The following is a 22,597-nucleotide window of genomic DNA, read 5'->3' on the forward strand; positions in this document are numbered from 1 at the left end:
TTTTCTATTTGAATTGTTCTCCCTATTTTGGGGGAAAAAAAGAAATTCTGTAATATCTAAACTTCAAATGACAGAATTTAGTATCTGTGACAGAAACACCCAGAAAACAAAAATTCTACATAAAATTCAACGGTTGACTTTTTTTCCTCCCCTGGTCACACTGTCCACTGACTTCCCCTAAAACACGTGTCTCTATTTAAAACCATCGTTTCTGCAATTTGAGCATTTCAATTGGGAGAAACTTGGCGTGTAGAAACATTTGCCTGATTCCTCCTAAGGTCCTGGAGACACAGAAACCTCTGCTGTTTTTCTGGGGGGAGGAGGCCGCTCCTTTGTTTCATCAGCTTCTCCTCCTCCTCCTCCTCCTGCAGGGAGCTGGTTGCTCTGTGAGTTCCAGCAGCGCCGCAATCCTGCTGCCTCCGCCCCGAGAATCCCTGCAGGATGTCTTGCTTATCCTTTCAATTACAAGAGAAGCATTAAGCTGAGTGCTGCTGGGAGAGGCCGCCTGTGGCAGCAACAGTCTCTGTGTCTGCACACAGGTAGCAAACGTAGTGCCACGCCCAAATCCCAGTCTTGACAGGCTCCCCTCACAACCACATCTCTGCATTTTCTGGAAACCACATTGTTATGAGTACACTATTTTAGGCAGACATCCTTCATTTAACATAAATTCAAATGAAATGTTAAAGGCCCATATATTTTCTGAAGTGAAGATTCTTGAAGTGGTCTAAGTTTGGAAGGAGGGGAGGGGGGGGGGGGGGTAGTGAAGTGCATGTGTCAGACACATGGGGGCAAACGTTAAAATACTACAAATCCTTCCAGTCCCCCTCCGATCCTCTTCTGATGTGTTTTCAAGGCGTTCCCAGAGGAGTTTTCATTCTGATGACGCCGTTTTCAGCCAAAATCCAAAATCCTGTGGTAGAAAGAAAGGTCTATCACTTTAGTTTCCTGAGTTCATTAAATGTTTTTCAATGCTAATAATCAATGTTTATCAAAGAGAAGGTAAAAAAATGTTTCCACAGAGATTGTAAGCTTCATGAATGTGGAAGCAGAGAACAGAAATAGAGGAGTTTTGTGTGAAGACGGGAATGTAGTCATCTGCTGCACTCACAGTCCATGGATGGAGGGATGCAGGGATGGATGGATGGATGATTGGATGGACGGATGGATGGATGGATGGATGGATAAATGTAGGTTGGTCTATCAGTCTGCTGCACTATAAAGGGAGAAGCAAACCAGCGGTCACACCTTAGATTTCCTTTAGAGAGGATCCTGAATTTTCTTGGAACAAAATCCACAAAAAGCTTCAATTGGCCCGCTGCCAACTTTTTCTTCCTTATTTTCTTTGACACCATGTTTCTCTTGTTCCGTGTTCCCTGTTTTAAGCATTTATGTGTTTATTCCTGATAAAACCAGTTAGAATGGAAGCCAATATCTGAAAAGATAATTCTTTTAACTGCAGCTATCACCACTTCCTTCTCTCTTTTTCTCGTTTTGCTGAAGACTTGAAACAATTTGGAAGATTTTTTTCCAGCTGGTGACACTGGAGACGTGTCAGCGTCCTTTCCTGAGACACCTGCACATCCGCTTTTAGGTGACGTGGGTCACACGGCTCAGTTCTTCTACTTTAAAACAGTGAAGTAGCTGCAGACGGGTGGGATCATTCAGCAACACCAAAGATGACGCTCTGTGACCTTAAAGGGCTGTGAGGGAATGGCTCACTTGGAGCGTTTCATTATGTAGGATAGTGAACGGAGCTTTCTTTGTCTTAGTGTCATTTATTTTTCATGTTTGAGGCGACTCTTCGCTACAGTAAAGTGGTCCAGGACTCTGAAACGGAGTTCTGAAACCCCCTTTCAGAGCTGGAGGTCTGTTCGTGTCATCTGTGTTTGTGATGATGCTGAAATCCCCCACAGCGTCGTGCATCTGGTTCATGGGGTCCAAACGGTGGGATAGCTGGCAAATAACGAGCTTACACACACACATGCACACACACACATCTGTACACACACACTGTCACACTCAGAGGTGTGCAGGAGTAGATACATCCAAAGGTGAGAGCTGCTATGAAAGCCATTCGCCTCTTTACTGAGGTTAAGTGAACTTCAGGGAGTTTAAAAATCATGCTGGCAAATGTTCAAAGACCCTCATGATTTTTTAAAAACTTGTAGTGGTGAGGCAGTAATCATAAAAAGCAGCCATCAGTGGAGCTTTCTGCCAATTTGTCTGAAAACAGCAAAAGCAAATCCAATAGGAAAAGGGAAGATTCACTGTGAGTGAAGAAAGCAGATGTTTGATGGACAATAATGCAGAGAACTGAGGAGAACCTTTGTAAAATCGGTGTTTTAGCTTCATGCTTTTCCACACCTCAACCTTTTTGAGCAGTTGGGTGTGAAATGCTGGATTTTTATGACAAAAGCTTTAACCTGCAGAAACGTCTGTCAGCCAGGAGAGAGCTTTGTGCAGCTTTAAGCCTTTTGTGTTGTTGCACTGCAAAAAGAAATGAAAACACAAAAACAAATGGACAAAAAGGCGTCTATGGGGACACAGACACATCCCTATTTGGGCCTCATTGGGTGGAGCCTCCAGCACACAGACGGACGGGCTGAATGTTCTGACCTTTGAATGTTGATATTCAGGGATATTCATATTCAGCAGAGAATCTGTCATTTCAATATTCTCCTGTTGTTTGTTCACTTGTGCACCACCTTTGCTCCGGACTTACAGAGAAGTGAAGTTTCATGCAAATGGGAAAAAGAAATAGCTCCAGAAACACAAACACTGACTGTAGCAAACATTTTGAAAATGATTGATCCCATCCTGCAGATCTATGGTGTGGCTCCATTTTTAAGGCCTGCTGTGAACTAAGAGACTTGAAGTAGGGGTGATTTCTCTCTCTGTTGGTCTCCTGGCTGTTTGCCTCTAATTAGATCAGCACAGCCTCCTTTGTTTCTATGGCGACACTTGCAGTTATCTCCTCTGTGGTTTTCTCTCTCGAAGCATCTCTCCATCCCAGCCTTCATTCATCTCTTTATCTCTGGTGCATTGTACTCTTCATGCTCTCTCCTCTTCCTCTGCTGTTGGCTCTACGGTGCTTCATGAGGACCTGCAGCTTACGACGCTCGTCCCACAGGGAGACATGAGAGCCAGGGTGGACCGAGGGGAGACCCTTTTGTCAGTGAGGAACCTACCAGTTGAAAGCAGCAGCCATCTTTGTATGGTGTTTCAGGAAGTAGGCGTGTCAAAATATTCTTCATTGATCGTTATTCTTTGAGGAACTGGCTACTGAAACAGATCTGCGATGTCTGCATCTTTTTTGGGTTGGGGTGGTGTGGAGGCGCTGCAGCAGCTGAGCTCCAACCTCAGTCAGTGCAGGTGTGCAGGTGCACCGCAAAAACTCAACATTAAAAAAGTAAAAAGACTCTTATTTCAAGAAAAATTGTCTTACTTTGACTCCTTCAAGAAAATGATTCTATCAATAACCTTCAGTAGCAAAAGAATCTCATTTTACGAGAATATGTCTTGGTGACTAGAACATTTTTCCTAAAACAAGAATTCTTGGTAAGACCATTCCCCCACCCCATTGGCAGATTCTTAGTGGGCCCGGTGTGCAGTGTGTTGCTAAGCGTTCCCTTTGTTTCTTTTGTGATGTGGCTCCAAACGAACCACAGGAGTGTGATCAGTGTTGGTTCTGTCTGTGATCATGTGAGAGGCTGTCAAAAACAGTTGGATGGTTTCATCTTTCAGAGTTTACTTGTTGGGATGTGTCGGTTTCCCCCTGCCGTGTTTTCTCCGTCTCAGTCTGTTTGACTTTCCTTCTCTTTTTCCACTGGTTGGATTTATCCTCACTCTTAGAATCTACTGGGAGTGGTTACCCTCAGTGTCGGGTTATTGTTGACTCCTTAACAGACACACTCCGGCAGGTTCTGGATGCATCTGAAAAGTTGGTCAACCTGATTAAACAGATTCATGATGGCCTGACATCCAGGGTGACATTAGCCAAGGCGCAGAGTGAACACAGACTGAAACTGGTGTTTATGTGTTAGCTGCTTGTTTGCTTTGTATCTTGTTGATGAGTCGGACACAACGTCTGTAGACCTACCAGAAAGTGTCTGTATTCACACGCATATGAAGGACAAAGTTGAACAACCTAAATGGAGTTAAAATTTCCATTAAAACTAGAATCAGGTGGCTGTGATACGCTGATGACGCTGTGCTGCCTCCTGCTGATGCAAATGACATTCAGCTTAATGTTTTCATGCTGCATTTACCCAGTTTATTTGACAAAAACAATTCCAGAACTGAACAGTTAGACCATCAGCTGCAGGTCTCTGGGTGATGATGCGCTGAGGTGTTTTGAGACGAGAAATCCAGCAGTGACAGCTTTGATCCAGGAATAGACACCTGTCTAAGCTCAAAGCAAAGCCTTTGGGCTCCTTTATCACATAACGGACTATGGAAACCAGACCTGGCTCAGCAGCTCTACCATCACTGCTTTACTGATACACTTTGAAAAGTTAAGACTTCCCTAGAAAGGCAGAATTGACTTTTACGAGCTTCTAATAACAAAGCTCAAGTCTGAACTCAACGTTGTCTTTCCAAAAAACAAAAACAAAGGAATGGTCATGATGTCTCTGACAATTTGCAGCAGTTGGTAAAGGATGGGAACTCAGAGCTAATCTTCCATGAAAGGCATTAGTATTTTGCAGCGTTTTCATTGTTTGACTGAAGAGAAGTCAGAGTTACTGTGTTTATTGTCAAAGACACTGTTGACTGCGTTTTTGAAGAAAACATCTGCTCAGTTGGAATTCACTGAGACTTTTAGGGAGTCGTGTGATTCGTGACTCTGAGAAACTTTACTGTCCAATTCCATCTTGGTTAGATTGGCCAAATAACTTGTTGTTCCCACTCTAGTCAACTTCCCATCTTTAGAATAGTTCATTCAAAAATCAATGTGTCAAGTTGCTCGTATGGAGTCGGCTGACAACCGATGTGAAAACATGTGTTCCTCCTCTGCACCGTTTCAAATAGAAACCATTCAGATTCGTCAAAGCGGTCCGGAGGCTGAGACCCAAACAATCCCTGAAGGGATGCTCCACACCTCTACCTGGGCGGTCCACTTCAGTTTGTTTTTTATGAGCTGTGGCTGAGCTGTTTCACTTCCACAGGATAGTGAGCACACAAACATACATGACCACACTCTTCCTGTTCTTTGTCAGAAAAGCAGTCCTATAGCATGATGTTTCCACCCCCGTGCTTCACAATAGGCACGGTGTTCTTGGGATGCAACTCAGCATTCTCCTTCCTCCAAACAGGGCGAGTGGCGTTTAAACCAAAGAGTTCCATCTTGGTCTCACCTGATCACATGATCTTCTCCCAATCCTCCTCTAGATCAGTGATTCTTAACCATGGGGCCGTGGTCCAATCTTGGTCCATGAGTGCCAGGTAGTGGGACGCAAACGACAAAATCTCTTCTGAATCTGTGGCCGGCGAATTTTTGTACATCCAGGACAAAAATTCAGACAACTTATTTGTCAAGTTCATCAAAAAGTTATAAGGTCATATTTTAATTAGCACTTTATTTAAATGTCATTTAAAGTTTATTTCATTTGAAACTTTTATTTAAAGAATGCTTGTTTTATCACCACAAAATTGTGTTTCTCAAAATGCCTTGTAAATATTTTTGGATCTAGTTTGTGTTAAGGAACCTGCTTTACCTGTTCCGTTTGAAAGTGAATGTCCTTGAGATGATCACATTGCATCAACATTTTTTTCCACAAGGTTTTACTTTGATGGACCACAAAATGACCTGCTTTAACTATTAAATACAAATCCAACAAGACGCAGATCAGTTTAAATCAACATGTTAACATCTGAACAGACCTCCAATCCCTTTGTACTGGGAGAATTGGGCCCAGGAACCTCTGCTCTGGATCATCCAGATGTTCTCTGGAGATCTTTAGACGGACCTGGACTTGTGCTGGTTTAAGTAGGGTGGACCATTAGGATTTGGATCTATGATGATGTCACATGTTGCTATAGTAACCTTTGTTACTGTGGTACCAGCTCTCTTCAGGTCATTGACCAGTTCCCCCATGTGGTTCTGGGCTGTTTCCTCACCATTCTCTAGATCATGGAGCTCCAGGTGGGCGGAGACTGTCAGTGATCCTCTTCCATTTTCTAAGAATTGCTCAACAGTTTATCTCTCCTCCCTAAGCTGATTACTCATCATAGATTGGTTGATCCCAGTCTTGTTCAGGTTTACAATCTTGTTGTCCTGTGAGAGCTCTTTGTTTTTGACTGTTTAAGGGTGTGGACAGGTGTCTCTCAAACAGACGTCAATAATACAGGTAACCAGCGGAGGACAGAAGAGCTTCTTAAAAAGTCGTACTGTACTGTATTTTTCAGAGTATAAGTTGTTTTTGTTTTACATATTTAGCCAGAGGTGCGACTTATACTCAGGAGCAACTTATTTGTGATAAAAAGGCTCATATGCTAGTTATTTTCCCGCTAACAACCAGTTTGTGTATTTTCCACGTGTGATATTTCAGTCTTTCGTGATCCATGCTTGATGTACGTCATTCATAAGTGTTCATCGTTCGTCGATGTGCTCAGATGGCCGTTGAGGGTTTCGGCCAACGGGTCTTTACCTGAATTCAGGTTTTAGCTGTTTAAAATGTTTGGTTGATTGAGAATTAAACAGTTTATGTGTATATTACGTAGTTTAATTATGTAATTATTGCTTAAATCTTTTCCCTGCACATCCAGTTCCATTTCCTTGCTGGTGCAGCAGCAGTTGTTGTGTCACCATGACTCATGTTGAAAATCACCACTTTATGCTTGTGTGAGACCCAACTTTGTGCAGTTTCTGGTGTTTCCTGCTGAAGCGTTGATCCTGCAGGATGGTAATCTCTGTGGCCTTGGTTCAATCTTTTAACTCATCTCCTGGGTTGGAGTGTTTTTGAGGGAACCATCCTCACACTTCTCTGACACAAAGATTAAAATAACAAACTTTGAGTAAATCGACAAGCATCCACACAAAACCACATCTTCTGTGTGGAACAGATGAGGTCCAATGAGCTCCAAGCTTGTTGAGTTTAGAAAAGGCAGCACCTGCCACCTGAAAAAACAGCTTTAAAAACAGTGTGGAAGTGCTGTGTGGACACACTTAAGAACAGTGCTGCCCCTTTGTCTCCATTGAAGGCTGGAGAATTCCTCCCAGACATGACTGTGGGGGTGATGGGATCACCTGTGGTGATGGCTGAACGCTGTGAAGAAGACTGCTATGTGTTCAGAGTCTGTGAAATCTGTTAGTCTGTCCAACAGCAGCAGTTCTGAGGCCATCATGTAAGGTGTGGATCATCAGCACACAGACACACACATGCACACACAGACTCCTGCATGACGCAGTCAGGATGCATTCAGGCCAAAGACGTCTCGCTCCATCGCTCCCACTCTGCCTCAGCTCACAGCGGCTGAAAGCAGCCTGGAAGCTCCATTACCAGCAGGCTGCAGCAAGAAACTGGAAAATAGTTAATTATGCTAGGCTAAGCTGCATTACACTCTTTACACAAAGGCATCCCTGTGAGAGTGCTTCACACACAAACACCAACACAGAACCACACACACAGACTGGAGGATTGTCAGGACATTTAATCTCAGGCTGTGTTCAGACTGGACATGTTTGCTTCATTTAAAGTGAAACCGGAGTTTGTTTTCCCCGATAATCCGGAGCAAATTTTCAGTCTGAATACATCCAAGCAGACCCTGGTCCGGAACCAGGAACCGCCCCCGGACCCATCTTTGGAGGTGGTCTCGGTTTGTTTCCAATGGGCCTGAACTCCAGTTCACTCCGACTTTCCTTAGTCTTAACAGGCTCTGTGCTCGGAGCGGAACAACTGGACCAAAATGGCGCCGGTAACCGGGCTTTATGGGAAGTAAACAGAGTAGGGAAGCAACAATGATAAACAGCAACTCATTGAAATGTGGTTGGATGAATGCAGACTCATTAAAACAACTCTCTAGTCTGAATACATCCTTCTTCAGGACAGATTTACATCTAATCAGTGTGGAAATGAATGGACAGATCAATGTAAAGGTCAGGCTGTTTTAAAAGATGTGCACCATTAAGCGGCTGAGCACAGGACCTTAAGTTGAATCTCGTTTGGTGACCAGAAGCCAACTCCTCTCAGGTCTTGCAGAGAGCTGCAGCTCAGCCTGCCAGCGGCTCTCTGTGAATTTACCATGCTGCTATTTCGAGGATAGTGCAACTCAACAGAGTGTCTCTCTTAATTAATTTATGATCTTCTTGTGGGCAGTAAGGACCTGTAATGTTCTGCTGGAGGAGACTAACTTGTTACTTCTGCTGAAACCTTTCATTAAAATGGTCAAAAATGCTCCACTTTTTAAAAACGCTTTTTTTCTGTTTGCTCCGAAATCACCGCAGGTTGAATAAAGAAATACTCAGAAACACAGTCTTAATCTGAATGTACTTTACATATGCAGCAGACGTGAATGAGACGCCACGTCAACATCGCCCTCCGCCCTCAGACGAGCTGGCCCCCACCAGGAAAATCCTAGTTTACCGATTCTTCCAGTCTGGAAGTTGAGTCATGAGATCTGGATAAATGCCTGCAATCCAGATGTCATGACTCAACTTCCAGACAAACCAGAACCTTTTTCACTCATTTAAGAGCAAAGCAGCTGAGACAAACGTGAACACAAACAGTTTTGTAGCTACTTTAAACTGAACACAAGCTAGCTGTTAGCGGCTACATTGCAACAAAAGAAGACTGAAAAGTAAATATGACTGTATTTTGTACTTAAAGCATATAATATTCATATTGTGTGTTTTAATCAACACACGTCTTCAGAAGATCAGTGAAGAAATATTCCCATTTTTCAGTTCTGCTGCTCCACAGACTCCTCGTTTCATGCGATCTGATTGGTCGGTGAGGTCTGTCACCCTATTGGCTGGTGAATTTAAACTTAGCTGTCTCTCACAGAAACCCAGCCTGAACAGAAATATCTCCGTGCAGAAGCAGCCGCTGCCAGGGCAAAGAGAGTGGAGCTCAGGAGTCGATTTAAAAGCATCAACACAGACGGACACCAACAGGTCTGAATGTGAGCAGAGACATTTGAAATGTGACAGAGGGGTCGTTCATGTGCCTCACATTTTAAAACTATGCCGGGGATCTCCTCTCATTCTACATCTGCATGCATTCAGCAGATCGATCATCTGTAATCTGTGTGTAAAAGGCTTCATCACACAGATTACAGATGATGCTGTGGTGTCTTTGTGTCACTTTCTGCTGACAGACGCAACTCTGCTTTAAAATAAGCGTCTGTTGAGCCGACGGAGGTTTTACCACAACAAACACAGACATACAAATCCATAAACAGCAGGAGGTATATCCTCATTTATTCCTATTAATCCTCCTTTCTGAGTGTCACTAAACCAGATAAGTAAAGGGATTCCTCTCTGACAGGAAATGAAGAACACCTGAGCTGATCATTTCTATCATAAAAAATGATCCCCTTGATTTTGTTTTGCTGGCTGACTGACAGCCCAGGACCAGATAGAATGAAAGAAACAACGACCTTCAACCTATCAGGCTGACCTGAACCCATCAGAGTTCTATACCAGTGAGCTTTATGTCTGATTTGTGAGATGTCAATGAAGTGGCATCTGAGGACTTGATGCAGAGCAAGGATAACTTCGACAGGGCCGATCTGAGCGCTGTAATTCTATGCTGATGTTGCAGACTCACGAGGGGCTTCTCAACAGCCTATTGACTCCGGGGACAGGTCCGTCATGTTAGAGCTCATACTTGGCTCTCAAACCCTTTCGTCTCCTTAAGGCGGCGGTTCATGGTGGGGGTTTCAGTCAGCTGGGATGTATTGCGCTTTGAAGACCGGAGCTTTCAGACGGCGGTGGAAGTAGGTAGGACATGTGACCGAGGGGAGCGTCTTGACCTGCATCAGAAACAAATGTGGTAGAGGAAATCTGGTAATCAGACTACAAATAAAATAGCAAATGACCATCCAAATGGGGGGGGGGTATGGGACGCCTGCTCCATGCTATACTTCTCATGTACATTTGAATCTTTTTTAGATTCATTTCTCAATGATTCGATAAATTTAGTGTGCACATGCAGCACCTTTAAATTCAATTCAATTTTATTTGTAGCCCAAATTCACAACAACAGTCGTCTCAATGGGCTTCGTATCGGTAATTGAAAAAGTGAAACATGAACTCAAAAAGATCATGAATACATAGAGTTCAATAGGAAAATACTAAATTGAACTAAACTGGCATTCCTGCCCTTAGACCCCCCTTCTCTGTAAGGAAAAACTCCTAAAAAAACGGATTCCAGAAAAAAGAAGAAACCTCAGGGGTGTCCACATGAAGGAGGGATCCTCCCCCAGGACGGACAGGCGGTGTACCAGAAGTCTTAGAGAATTAACTTATCTAAATCTACAACTACATATATAAAGACCAGCAGATGAGCTTCATCCAGCCGTGGTTGTGGGGACAGTCGGGGGTGCGAGACGAGCCAGAGACAGGATCCACATCCAGGTGTAGGAGCAGGAGCAGAGACGAGGTACTCGGTCAGGAACTGGAGCACGGATGAACCAACTGGAGTCTGGAAGCACTCCCACTCCCCAGGGGGGAAAGAGGGACAATACATGAATCACTGCACCAAACAGAGGACAAAATGTGAGTAAGCTGACAGAGGCTCAAAGAGGTACAATAAGAAAGCAAGTACCTAAGAAATACAGCCAGATGCCCATACCTGAAGCACTGGAAACTGCCAAACAAAGGCTCCTAGCCTTGAGCAGCCGCCTAAAGAGGTACACAAGAGACAATGAAGCCAGACGAATAAACAGGCTCTTCGCAACTCAACCTGCAAAAGTGTACACTCAGTGGCAGGGTCAAAACAGCCAGGCAGACCCACCAAGGCTGGAAACTGAACAGTACTGGAAAAGTATATGGGAGAAAGAGACAGCACATAACAGCAATGCCCAATGGCTGGTCTCTCTGAGAAAAGAACATAGCAACCTCCCTGAACAGAATCCAGTAACCATCACAGTGGCAGACATCCGAGAAAGAGTCTCAGGTATGAAGAACTGGACAGCACCGGGCCCTGACATGATACATGCCTACTGGCTAAAGAAGCTTACCGCACTCCACGAGCGCCTGGCAGCACAAATGAACCAGCTGCTAAGAGATGGGACTCACCCCGAATGGCTAACGGAAGGGCGAACGATCCTGATCCAGAAGGATCCCTCAAAGGGTGCAGTCCCATCCAACTACCGGCCAATAACCTGTCTGTCCACAACATGGAAGCTGATGTCAGGCATCATTGCAACCAAGATAAATAGGCACATGGATCAATTCATGAGTAACACACAGAAGGGCATTGGTAGAGACTCCAGAGGCGCCAAACACCAACTCCTGGTCGACAGAACAGTCGCTCAAGACTGCAAGTCACGACACACCAACCTGTGCACAGCCTGGATTGATTACAAGAAGGCCTATGACTCAATGCCACACACATGGATCACTGAATGCTTGGAGCCGTACAACATCAACAGGACTCTAAGAGCCTTCATAGGAAACTCAATGAAGCTATGGAAAACCACCCTTGAAGCCAATGGGAAGCCACTTGCACAAGTGTCCATCAAATGTGGGATATACCAAGGTGATGCTCTGTCCCCACTGCTGTTCTGCATAGGTCTTAACCCCCTCAGTCAAATAATCACCAAGACTGGCTATGGATACCGACTCAGAAATGGGGCGAACGTCAGTCACCTCCTCTACATGGATGACATCAAGCTATATGCCAAGAGCGAGCGTGACATTGACTCCCTGATCCACACCACCAGGATCTACAGGACTGACATTGGGATGTCATTCGGGCTCGAGAAATGCAGCCGGATGGTGACAAAGAGAGGCAAGGTAGTCCACACAGGAGGGGTCTCACTCCCAGAAGGAACAATAGCAGACATCGAGGACAGTTACAAGTACCTTGGAATTCCGCAGGCAAATGGCAACCTGGAGCAGGCAACAAGGAAAGCTGCAACAGCTAAATACCTCCAACGAGTAAGGCAAGTCCTGAGGAGCCAGCTCAATGGCAAAAATAAGACCCGGGCAATAAACAGCTACGCACTGCCAGTTATCAGATACCTTGCAGGAATAATAAGATGGCCAAAGGAAGAGATACAGACCACGGATGTTAAAACACCAAAGCTCCTCACCATGCATGGAGGGTTCCATCCCAAATCCAGCACCCTGAGACTGTATGCTAGCCGCAAGGAAGGAGGCCGAGGACTAGTGAACATAGAAGACACTATCCAGGATGAAACATCCAAAATCCATGAGTACATCAAGCTCAAGGCCCCAACTGACAGTGTGCTCAGTGAATGTCTCAGGCAATGGAGAGCAGAGGCTACAGTGCTGGAGGACAGATCCTCATGGGAGGACAAACCCCTGCATGGGATGTACCACCGGACCATAACTGAAGTGGCTGATATCAAGAAGTCCTACCAATGGCTAGAAAGGGCTGGCCTACAGGACAGCACTGAAGAACTCATCCTGGCAGCTCAGGAACAAGCCCTGAGCACCAGAGCGATAGAGGCTCAGATCTACCACACCAGACAAGACCCAAGGTGTAGATCTACCACACCAGACAAGACCCAAGGTGTAGGCTGTGCAAAGAGGCGCCTGAAACAATCCAGCACATAACTGCAGGGTGTAAGATGCTGGCAGGGAAAGCATACATGGAGCACCACAATCAAGTGGCTGGAATAATATACAGGAACATGTGTGCAGAATATGAACTGGAAACCCCAAGGTCAAAATGGAAAACACCTCTGAAGGTGGTAGAGAATGAGAGGGCAAAGATCCTGTGGGACTTCCAGATCCAGACTGATAGGATAGTAATGGCGAACCAACCAGACATTGTAGTGGTGGATAAAGAACAGAGGAAAGCCGTTGTGGTGGATGTGGCAGTGCCAAGCGATGGGAACATCAGGAAGAAGGAACATGAGAAACTGGAGAAATACCAGGGACTCAGAGAAGAACTGGAGAAAGCCTGGAAAGTGAAGGTGACAGTGGTGCCTGTGGTAATTGGAGCACTCGGGGCAGTAACCCCCAAGCTGGAGGAGTGGCTACAACAGATACCTGGAAAGACTTCAGACCTCTCAGTCCAGAAAAGCGCAGTGCTAGGAACAGCTAAGATACTGCAGGACCCTCAAGCTCCCAGGCCTCTGGTAGAGGACCCCAGCTTGGAGGAGAAACCACCCATGGAGGGAGAGAGGGGCGTTTTTTAAATTTTTTATATATATATATATATATATATATATATATATATATATATATATATATATATATATATATATATTGTTGTTTTCTTCTCTCTTTGCACCAATGTGTTGTACCAAGTAAGAGTGTACAATCACAATAAAGCTTTATCTTATCTAAATGATGAATAATGATCAAAAATAGAGAAGAGAAGGAGGGTAGAAGTAGATGAGAAAAGAGGACAGAACCCCGGAGCACCATAGTTACCCCAGCTTCAACTTCTAGCAGCCTTTAAAACAAATAGTTGTTATTAAGTTTAATTTAAACGCATTAACATTAAAACCCTTGTGCTATCTTAGATGACCCCACCCTTCCACTGACGTGTTTTCCCTACCATGACAAAGGTGGATAAAGGTGGAAAGATTTCATGTAATCCATGGACACCAGTGAAGATCACAAATCATTGAAGAAAAAAGGTTCAGAGCACTGTCTAGTGGGTCTAGATGACCCCACTCCCAATGTTAAAGTGCCTAGGATAGAACAAGGGTTACGTAAAATAATCTCTGAATACTAACTAGTCTGACAATAAGCCTGTCCAAAGAGGAATGTTTTCAGTCTAACTTTGAATGTAGAAACTGAGTCGGCCTCTCTTCCATGAGCTGGGAGTTTATTCCATAAGACAGGGGCTTGGTGGCTAAACGCTCTACCTCCAACCGTACTTTTACTAATTCTAGGAACCACAAGCAGTCCTGCATTTAGTGAGTGAAGTGTTCTGATTGGATGGTAAGGGACTATGAGGTCCTTAATATAGGACGGGGCCAGTCCATGTAAGGCCTTATAGGTTAACAGGAGGATCTTGAACTTGATTCTAGAATCAACTGGGAGCCATTAAAAACCAGGAAATGACGGTACTATCGCTGGATGCTGAAAAAGCCTTTGACAGAGTTAATTGGAAGTTCCTTATTGCTGCCCTCCATAAGTTTGGTTTTGGAGAAGCATTCATCAATTGGATCATAATATTATATCACAACCCCAATGCATCAGTTAAAACTAATAAACAGACTTCAAACAGGTTTTTTCTTGGAAGAGGAACCAGACAGGGCTGCCCACTCTCTCCTTCTCTTTTTGCTATATTCATTGAGCCTTTAGCTGCAGCAATAAGACAGAAATGAGAGCATTATAGGAATAAAAACCAAACACAGCCATCATAAAATTAGTCTTTATGCGGATGACATATTACTGTTTTTAAGGAATTTACATTCTGTAAATGAAACAGCAATGATCATAAATGAATTCTCCTCCATATCAGACTATTCCATTAATTGGAATAAGTCTGTTTTACTACCACTCAACAGGAATATGGAACAAAGACTCACAATTCCAGTTAAAACAGGAAATATCAAATATCTGGGTATCTACTTCTCCCCCAAACTATCAGAACTGGTGCAGCTAAACCACACCCCATTACTGAAAAGCATACAGGACGATCTAACACGCTGGACCAACCTGCCTCTGTCCCTTATGGGCAAGGTAGCCACGGTTAAAATGAAAATCTTACCCAAAGTTAATTATCTCTTCTCAATGATTCCCACACAACCGCCATTAAAATGGTTCAAAACATTAGACTCATCCATATCAAGCTTTCTATGGAACAACAAACCTGCAAGAATTAGTTTAAAAACTTTAAAATCTGCAAAAAGCTGTGGAGGATTAGAACTACCTAATTTCCACAAATACTTTCTTGCAAATAGATTACAATATATCTTAAAATGGTTAAAAAATAATCCAGAAACCAACTCATGGTTAGACTTGGAACAGGTGTTATGTGGAAAGATCAACCTGTCACAGCTACCATTTATTAGCCAAACAGTTAAAAAACAGGATTGTTTCAAAAGCATTAATATAAATGCCACCTTAACAGCCTGGTGGGAATTTCTCAAAATATCAAAATCATCAATTCAACCGTGCAAAATGACACCCATCTGGAACAACCCGGACATCCTTATTAACAAAAAAATGATTCACTTCCCAGCTTGGCAAGCAGGGGGCATAAAACAACTAGAGCATGTAATTATTGATAGAAGATTCATAACCCCCCAGGAACTTCAAGACAAACATGGAATAAATAACTTCTTGGAATATCAGCAACTTAAATCAAGTATTACTAAAAAGTATAAAATTAAAGACGACGATTTAAAGCTACCAGATGTAGTTACCACTCTGATTAATTTTTCAATGAATAGAACTCTCTCCAAAATATACAAACTTTTATGTAATTTAGATAACAATATTGCCCTTCCAACAAAAAAATGGGATGCAGATTTGAGCATCAGCACAGATGAAAGCTTCTGGTCAGAACTTTGTCTAAACACCTTTAAACTGACAAAAAGTCCAAATCTGCAGCTAATCCATCTCAAAACTCTTCACAGAATTTACTACACTGGACAGAGGATGTTCAAGATGGGTCTCAGTAACTCAGACATTTGCGAGCACTGTGATAATAATCTACCCGACAGCTACATGCACGCACTGTGGTTCTGCACTCCTGTCCAGGCTCTCTGGCAGCAGGTATGTGCCGATTTATCAGTCTGGCTTAAGGTTTCAATCACTGCCTCACCGTCACTTTGTGTGCTTGGTGACATGAGTGCCATCGATATAGAAGAAGGATTAGCATCTATCATTTTCATAACTCTTTGTATTGCCAAAAAAACTATTTTAATAAATTGGAAAAACAAGAAAAATATAAACATAAGTCAACACAGAAATCTGCTGTTTGATCATATCAGCTTGGAAAAAATGTCAGCCCAAAGCTCAAGTAACTTTGAAAGAATTCAGTCTCTCTGGTCTCCTGTGGTTGACTCCATGACTTAGGGGGTGGAGGGCTTGGTCGTCGCTGCTCCTTGCCCTTCTGCCGTGGTTTGGGGTGGGGGTCGGGGCTTCCGGTGCCTGGCGGGGGCGGTGGGGGGCTCCGTTGGTCGGGGGGTCGGGTCTGGTGCCTGGGTGGGGCGGGCTGGGGCGCTGCGTGGTCCTCTGGGCTTGGGTGTGGGGGTGCGTGGTGGGGGGGTGGGGTGGTGGTCTGGCTTGGCTTGGGGGGGTGGTCCCTTTGCCTGTGCTGGGGGGGGTTGGCGGGGGGCCCTGCTCGGGTGGGGGGGGCCCAGCGGCGCCGGATGGGCTGCCCATCTGCACCTGGGGCTGGGATCGGCCCTTCCCTGGCTCTGGGGCGGGACGGGACAACCCTCTCGGGGCCCCCGGTCGCTCTGGGTGTCACCCGCTTCGGCTGCGGGGTCTGGGGTGGGGGGCTTGTCGGCCCTGTCCTGTGGGGGGGCGTTCTGGGGGGGAGGGGGGGCCCATTATTAGTACGGGTCGGGGGGGGCTAGCGGGTCGGGGTCTCCGCTGAGGCAATCAGTGGTTGCCTCGGCCGGTTGGCCTCCTCGGTCCCGTCGAGGCCTGACCAGAGCTCTTCTAGGGCCGACGTCTGGGGGTGGGGGCCTGGGCTTGCTCCGGGGGGGGGGGCGACGCTTTCTGGCTCCTCTCTCTCTGTGTGGGGTGGGTGGTGCCGGGCCTGGGGTGTCGGCGCCTCCGGGGGTGGGCCCCTGGGCTGGGTGGCCCTGGCCCCTTTGCTGGGGGTGGGCTGGGGGACGGCTGTTTGACCACCGGGGGACAGTCTACCAGCTGTCCCCAACTTACCCCCTTCCTTATATAACCTCATATTAGGGTGAGGGGGTGGGGGGTCTAGCCTGCGATGCGCCTTAGGGGGGGGCTACTTGGGAGTGGCCCCCCTCCTATGGTTGCCGTATGGAGTGGGCCCCCCCTCTTTCGGTTTTATTTGCACCTTAGACATGTAGGGTCCTTGGTAGGGGGGGTGCTTGGACATCACTGCAAGCAAGCAGCAGATGTCCTCCTGGCACCCTACCCGCCAATTTTAACCGCACCTTAGACATTTAGGGCCCCTTGGTGTGGAGGGTGAGGGGACATCACTGTGAGTAATCAGGAGATGTCCCCTTAGTGCCCTACTCGCCAATTTTAACTGCACCCCCCTTAGTACACACACCCCTCCCCCTTCAATATATACATTCAAACATAAACACACACACATGCACACAAACACCCATACACGCACACACATTTTACAAGGAAGGTGGGACCTGGGTCCATCTGTCCCCTACCCCTTCCCTGGTGGGGGGTGCGGGCCCCTTGGCGATGGCGGCCGTGTCCCTTGGGTGCCGGCTCCCTGGGCCCGGCGGTGCTCTCTCCGCACGGTGGGGGGGTTCATATTACACCTGAGCCGGGGGTGTTCGTGTCCCTGGGGGGTGGGTCCTGGTCCTTGCCCCTGGGCGCTGGGCCCCGCCAAACTTCCAACATGGCCGAGCCTGGTCGGGCCATATTTATAACATCCCTTGTGGGCCGCCCTTTTTTCCCCGGGGTTCCCCCCTCCTGGGCGGGGGCGGCGGGCCCCTGCCTTGCTCCTACCTGGACCAACCGTGGGCCGGGTGGGTGGCTGCCTGGAGTGCGGAGCGGGTCTCCCTTGGGGGGTCCTGGCTCGTACCTGGGGTCGGGGCGGGGGGATTCCCGGAACTCCTGGGTGGTGGTGGGGTGCTCGTCTGGGGCTGTGGGCGTCCCTCTCCGGTGGGGCCCTGCGTTGGGCTCTTCCGGCGCGGCGGGGGGCTGCTTTCCTGGCTGGGCTGGGGCGGCGCTCTCTTTCCCTCTGCGCCTCCCTGCTCTCTGGCTCTGGGGGCCTCGCGGCGGTCCTGCTGGCCCTGGCCTGGGTGGCGGTCTTGGTCGCCCGGGGGGCGGTTGTTCCCTGCCTGTTTCCGTGTGGCGTTGGGGGAATTCCGGCTGCCGCTGCTGCTGCGGCGGGGGTATGGGTGTGGGGGTGGCTGGGCGCTCCTCCTCCTTCTTTTCACATTCCACCATCCATTTTAGAAGAACATAAACACTCACCTGAGCACAGGTGTTAGCTCACCTTTGCACTAATAGTTTGCATGATTGAATGAATGAAAGATTTCACACTAGTTGGTTTAAAGGCATAGGTATGCGTTCGTGAACACTATCTGTTTTGTGTGCATGTTGACATGTGGACATTTTTGCGGCTAGCAGGTGTGTTGATAATATTTGAGTGTGTGTGAACAGGCCCCGCCCTTTTTGTACTACATTTGAACCGTACCGTAACGATAAACAACCAGTAAACCTGTCTGCTCTATGCTGCTTCATGGTCTTACCCCCCTTCCCCTCCTATTATCACCCTCCTACCCCCCCCTCTCTCTAACGTCCCTCTCTCCTCTTCCCCTCTTTCCTTTTCCGTCCGGTCCAACACCAAAGATTTACAAACATGATTGAAATTAATAAAGTTTGGCCTCAATTACAAAAGGGGTTTATTCAGACATACCTTTGGTTTGTCTGAAGATGAATAACCCCTCTTGTTAAAATAAAATATGTCCAACACAAGAGGCCCTCAGCTCTCATCTGTTTGCCTAGCTGTTGGACAGGACAAGTTAAAAAAAAAAAAAAAAAAAAAAAAAAAAAAAAGAATCAACTGGGAGCCAATGGAGCGAAACTAACACAGGAGTGATGTGATCTCTTCTGCTAGTTCCAGCTAACAATCTAGCTGCTGCGTTCTGAACAAGCTGGAGACTTCTTAAGGAACTCTTAGGACACGCTGCTAACAAGGAGTTACAGTAATCCAGTCTAGACGTAACAAATGCATGGAATGAGTTTTTCAGCATCACTCTTAGAAAGTAGATTTCTGATCTTAGCAATATTCCACCGGTGAAAAAAGGCAGTTGTACACGCCTGAGATATGTGAGCCTTAAATGATAAATCCTGGTCAAAGGTCTTAAAACAGTCTCAATCCTGAGATCAGGTGATCAGGATCCAGAAGCTTGGAGCCACTGATCCGTCAGCTCTGATGCAAGTCGTTGTTGTTTGAGTGCAGCTGCATCCAGACTGACCCAAAATGTGAAAATCACTTAAACATTTATGACCACCTCGGCTGAAAGCTGGAAGTCGTGGTCCCACAGCGGCGAGGATGAGAAGAATGCTGCCCTGGCTTCAGCCTTTCCCTCTGGCTCTGCAGTGACAGGAACAGCACTGGTGTCGTGCTGTTTCTGTTTCTGTTGCTCCTCTTCTGCTGCCGCTGCTCTGAAGAGGAAGTTTATGGTGTCAAAATAGAGCCTAAAGTATTGCGCATCAAAACAGTAAAACCGCGCATCAAAACCCCAAATCTGCGAATCAAAATGCATAAATTGAGAACCAAAACCCACAATTTGCAACCAAAAGCCTTTCCCCAAAGCACAATCCTATTTATCAGCTGCCGATTTGTTTTCTCGCCATTCTGAAATCCTGTTTTTGAGTTGCAGTTTTATTTTGAAACTGTCTTTTTGAGTTGCGCTTTTATTTTTTGAGTTGCGCTTTTATTTTTTGCGGTTTTGATTCTAAAACCTGTCGACACGTAAAAACAGCGACATGTCAGTCAAGGGGAGGGGAGGCGGGACATCCCTGATATCCAGAAGCTCATTGGCTACCGAATAAGACCGAGTCTTACGTCAACAGACCAGTTTAGAATGTGCCGGTAAGTTTCTCATGTTTTTCATATCTTTTACTATATTAAAATATCAAAATTGTACTTTATTTAACCAGAGGACGCCAGCACATTCAGATGAGGAGCTCCCCCAGTAGCTGCTAGTGAAAAAAGATGTTAGAAAGTTAGATGTTGCATGACAAACTATCAGCATTGTTCTCCTGTGTTAGCATGCTAGCTAGCTCAATGCTAGCGGGGTATCCAGCTCTTTTCATGACTTTTGTGGATTAAACAAAGTCGATTTTTTACCACAGTGTCAGGATCGGTCATGTCAACCTGGGAATAATTGCCCGTGGATTGTCACTATGGTTAATCAAATAGTTTTTTAAGAAGTACATTCATGTATATATAAGGTTTTTCAATATTTCCTTAGGGATTACACAGATGGATTGAACAACAAAGCAACATATTGCTGCAAGAAAGTGACACCTTTCCTACTTTGGGATCAAGTTATTCCCTATTTAAAATAAATAAATAAAAGAAACACAATTTTTATTTGAAGTACCAGAGCAAATTTCCCACAGGTGGGATCAATAAAGTTTTTCTGATTCTGAACTGTATTCCAAAATAATTTTCTCAACCTTAAAGATTGCAGGTTAACACAGGAAGTTACCTTTCACAATATGCAGCTACTGAGTAGCAATTAAGGTGTGTGTGTGTGTATATATATATAAATATATACACACACACACTCATTTTAACTGTCTTAAATACATTTTTCTTTGTGTGCAGGATGCTGTGGACATTGGACGACAGACTAACTTAAACCAGGCAGAGCAGGAAACTGTTGGAGTTGTTGTTCCCTCTGTGGCTTGTCCTCTCTCCTCTCAGACCTGTTCAACCCTTGTGGGACATCAGAAAACCATGGCCAAGACATTAACATTTATGTACTGATCTATGCATGTCATCACAGCAGGATGTAACAAAAACTAACAATGTGAACAGATCTCATCTGCCTTACAAAATACTGCCCCCCTTAAGAAAATAAATGGCTAATAATCACCACTGGTATTTTGTAAAGCTTCATTTTTTAATGTTTGACCATTGAATGTGTTTTGTACAAAAGACTGATGGTTTTGCAAAGATCTTTGAAACACAGAGTCAAGTGCATTAGATTCTGTGAAATTCTGAACCACAATTCAGAGAAATTAAAACAACTGTTTTTAAAACTCCTTAAAAGACTTGAGGTGGAAAAGTCACTGTTTTCGTACAGGCACTAAGAAATGGGAAGCAGACAGTGTGGTCAAAATGGACAACTATTTTAAAGGCTTCTCTTTCAGTTGACAGGAGATGTCTGTGAGCCTGCTGGACAGCCTTTGCATCACACTGGGACGTCTTTGGGGCCTGCATCTGGAAAGAAACAAAAACAGCAAAGTTAATTAACCAAAAAAAGAAGAGAAAAATTAAGATTACATTTTTTTCATTACCTTAAAGAAGATGTAGACATCCACGTCGTAGCTGCCTCAGTATTCCTGCCTTTTTTGTTATGGTATGCATAACAACGGCCCTTATACAAAACAACAGACATACAGCAATAGTCAATTTTAAAACCACCACCCAATTAAATATACTAATAATTCTATTGATGTCTAATACTGGAATAATTTTAAGTGGAATAAAACACGTTTTTGCTGGTCTGCTACAATTTACTCTGCTCTGGTTCACTCGAATACCGGACTTCTGCCAGTCTGCATAGTGCAGACGCATACATTTTGAATAATATGGCACAGCAATATTGTTTCTCTGTTCAATAATTCCCTCTGTCTGTAAACCCTGAAAAATATTGAGAAACCTTATAGGTTATAACATATTTTGATTAACCTTGAAAACCTTATATATACATGAAAGTACTTCTTAAAAAACTATTTGATTAACCATAGTGACAATCCACGGGCAATTATTCCCAGGTTGACATGACCGATCCTGACACTGTGGTAAAAAATCGACTTTGTTTAATCCACAAAAGTCATGAAAAGAGCTGGAAACCCCGCTAGCATTGAGCTAGCTAGCATGCTAACACAGGAGAACAATGCTGATAGTTTGTCATGCAACATCTAACTTTCTAACATCTTTTTTCACTAGCAGCTACTGGGGGAGCTCCTCATCTGAATGTGCTGGCGTCCTCTGGTTAAATAAAGTACAATTTTGATATTTTAATATAGTAAAAGATATGAAAAACATGAGAAACTTACCGGCACATTCTAAACTGGTCTGTTGACGTAAGACTCGGTCTTATTCGGTAGCCAATGAGCTTCTGGATATCAGGGATGTCCCGCCTCCCCTCCCCTTGACTGACATGTCGCTGTTTTTACGTGTCGACAGGTTTTAGAATCAAAACCGCAAAAAATAAAAGCGCAACTCAAAAAATAAAAGCGCAACTCAAAAAGACAGTTTCAAAATAAAACTGCAACTCAAAAACAGGATTTCAGAATGGCGAGAAAACAAATCGGCAGCTGAGAAATAGGATTGTGCTTTGGGGAAAGGCTTTTGGTTGCAAATTGTGGGTTTTGGTTCTCAATTTATGCATTTTGATTCGCAGATTTGGGGTTTTGATGCGCGGTTTTACTGTTTTGATGCGCAATACTTTAGGCTCTATTTTGACACCATAGTAGTTTATCATGTTTTGCTCTAGATGTTCACAGAAAAGATCTTAATGTTGACCCTGGTGATGAAGAAAACCTGCAAAACAGGTACTTCCTGACAGGAGGATCATG

The 22,597-nt window shown here is 45.0% G+C and overlaps 1 protein-coding gene and 2 long non-coding RNA genes across 15 annotated transcripts in view; 2 read left to right on the forward strand and 1 right to left on the reverse strand.

Annotated features, from left to right (window-relative positions):
- The window catches only part of cacna1ba (calcium channel, voltage-dependent, N type, alpha 1B subunit, a), a 115,671-nt gene that overhangs the window by 12,550 nt on the left and 80,524 nt on the right, over positions 1 to 22,597 (forward strand). The gene's annotated exons all lie outside the window — the stretch shown is intronic.
- Positions 19,738 to 20,888, forward strand: LOC111947942 (uncharacterized). Its single transcript, XR_002873914.2, has 2 exons — positions 19,738 to 19,874; positions 20,616 to 20,888. It is a non-coding gene; the product is annotated as an uncharacterized LOC111947942 (long non-coding RNA).
- On the reverse strand, positions 20,895 to 22,212 carry LOC111947941 (uncharacterized). Its single transcript, XR_002873913.2, has 3 exons — positions 22,076 to 22,212; positions 21,311 to 21,390; positions 20,895 to 21,233 (listed from the first exon to the last, which is right to left on the reverse strand). It is a non-coding gene; the product is annotated as an uncharacterized LOC111947941 (long non-coding RNA).

This window comes from Oryzias latipes, chromosome 9 (genome assembly GCF_053564925.1).
Source record: "Oryzias latipes strain Hd-rR chromosome 9, Olatipes_Hd-rR_3.1".
Classification (NCBI taxonomy): domain Eukaryota; kingdom Metazoa; phylum Chordata; class Actinopteri; order Beloniformes; family Adrianichthyidae; genus Oryzias; species Oryzias latipes.